Genomic DNA, 2067 nt, shown 5'->3' with positions numbered 1-2067 from the left:
TGGTTACTGTTGGCAATCCAATTTATCCATTCAAAATGCGAAGTAAAATCGATGACAATTGTAGTGCCCAGCTTATATGTCTCAATTGTTTCCCAGTTTGTACTTCGTCTAACATGAGGTGATTGTTAGGGGGCCTCTATGTAACTCCAACCCATGGCTTCTTTCCCTTCCAATTCCTTATTTCTGCACAAATTGGTTGTACATTATGATCTATTATATCAATATCGCTTCTCGCCACTGCAATGATACCATCTTTATTATTCCAGCTACCCTTTTCCTTTTATGCCTATTCTTCTGGAATATTGAATACCCTTGAATATTGAGTTCACAGTCTTCATCACCCTGCAGACACTTCCCCATAAAGCTGTTATATTCATTCATTTCAATTTGTGCCATCAATGCATTCAGTTAGAGACTTACACTTTGATTTTTTAACCATCATTTTCTTACTCCGGTTCTAGATTTTTTCTGCACATAACTTCTACTCCTTCCTGTTTACACCTTCCTGATTGTTTGCCTCTTCAGTACTCAGCATTCTCAATTTTTTAAACTTTTAAAATTTCCCTTCAAGTGAATTCTCTTCCTTTGAACTGATTAATTTACAGCCTAGTTATAGAATTGCCAGAACACTGGCCCCAATATGTTTCATATGAAGCCTGTCCCACAGTACCGTCTTTCACAGTACAGGTGCCAGTCCCACGAATCGGAATATGTCCACACCAACTTTGGAACTACAGATCTAGCTCCAATCTAATTTGGAGTCCCTACTAAACAGAAAGAGGCTATTCAGCCCATCGATCTGCACCAATCCTCCAAAGAGCATCTTACCCAGACACAGCTCCTTACCTTATCCCTGTAACCCTGCATTTATCATGGTTAACCCATCTAGTCTGACATTCCCTGGACCACTACAGGGTAACTTACCATAGCCAAACCACCTAACCTCACATTTTTGGACTGTGGGAGGAAAACAGAGCAGCTGGCAGAAACCCACACAGATAAAGGGAGAACGTGCAAACTCTACACATTCACCAAAGGAAGGAATTGAACCTTTGTTCCAGGTACTGTGACGAAGCAGTGCTAACCACTGAGCCATCATGCCACCCCATGCCAATTTACATTATGCCACTTTGCAGGTCATTCAGGTAGTAAACTGAAATAACTTTGTGATTTTGTTTTGATTTAGCCCAGAGCTGTTTGAAATCCCTCAAAAGATCCTCTTCCCTCATCCTATTGGTCCCTACACTGTTGTGTTCAAGCTTGCTGTATGCAACTGTTGCATTTCCTACATTACAACAATGGTTTCCCAAACCCTTACACTCAATAGGCCCACTTTGCAATAACCTTCCCCCATTCAATTCTTCATAACCCATACCACCCTTGTTTTGCAACTGCACTCTTCCCAAGACTCCCTCTCACTCGTTTAACAGGATCAATCCTCAACCCTTCCATTCATGCAGTTGTCCTGCTTCTCAATGCCTATTCCCCACTCATTCCTTGTAATCCATTCTCAATCCCACGCACCCCTCCCAAATCACTCAATCAAATGGCTTATTTCTCAACACCCAGTCTTTTTCCTTTGCTGACAGTCATACCTTTGCTTTGCTCCTAGTTTCTTTCTGACACCCCAAATCTTGTCATTGCTGATCCCGGTAGCCTAATCCTTACCCTAACAGAAATTTTTCTTTGACTCCAGTAGCCCATGTTCATTGACCCCCACTGTTTCTCTCACTGACCCTACAATTTCTCTCACCATCATTGCCCCAGTACTCAGGTTCATGTGTGGTTATAGAAAAATGCAGTTACATGGAATTAGGTCATAGATCAATCATAATTTCACGTAATGATACGACAGGTTCAAGGACCTATTTGTGATCCTGTTTCTTATTGCAAAAGTCTAATGTATTACAACTCACCAAATATAGAGTTAGAATTACAAGTAGTCCAAATCATTGACAGTACTGTGGTCTAAAACGCTCTTATATTTGAACTTACTGTTAAAAGAGTTAAGTTTCTGCAAGCCAGTAATGTGTAATGTATTAGGCTGCTGCAGAAGTATACAAACAA

The sequence above is a fragment of the Chiloscyllium plagiosum genome, unplaced genomic scaffold (assembly GCF_037043375.1).
Source record: "Chiloscyllium plagiosum isolate Xiang-an unplaced genomic scaffold, Cpla_swu_hap1 HiC_scaffold_1, whole genome shotgun sequence".
Classification (NCBI taxonomy): Eukaryota; Metazoa; Chordata; class Chondrichthyes; order Orectolobiformes; family Hemiscylliidae; genus Chiloscyllium; species Chiloscyllium plagiosum.
The sequence above is the reverse complement of the archived record's forward strand: the minus strand, read 5'-3'. Positions refer to the sequence as shown.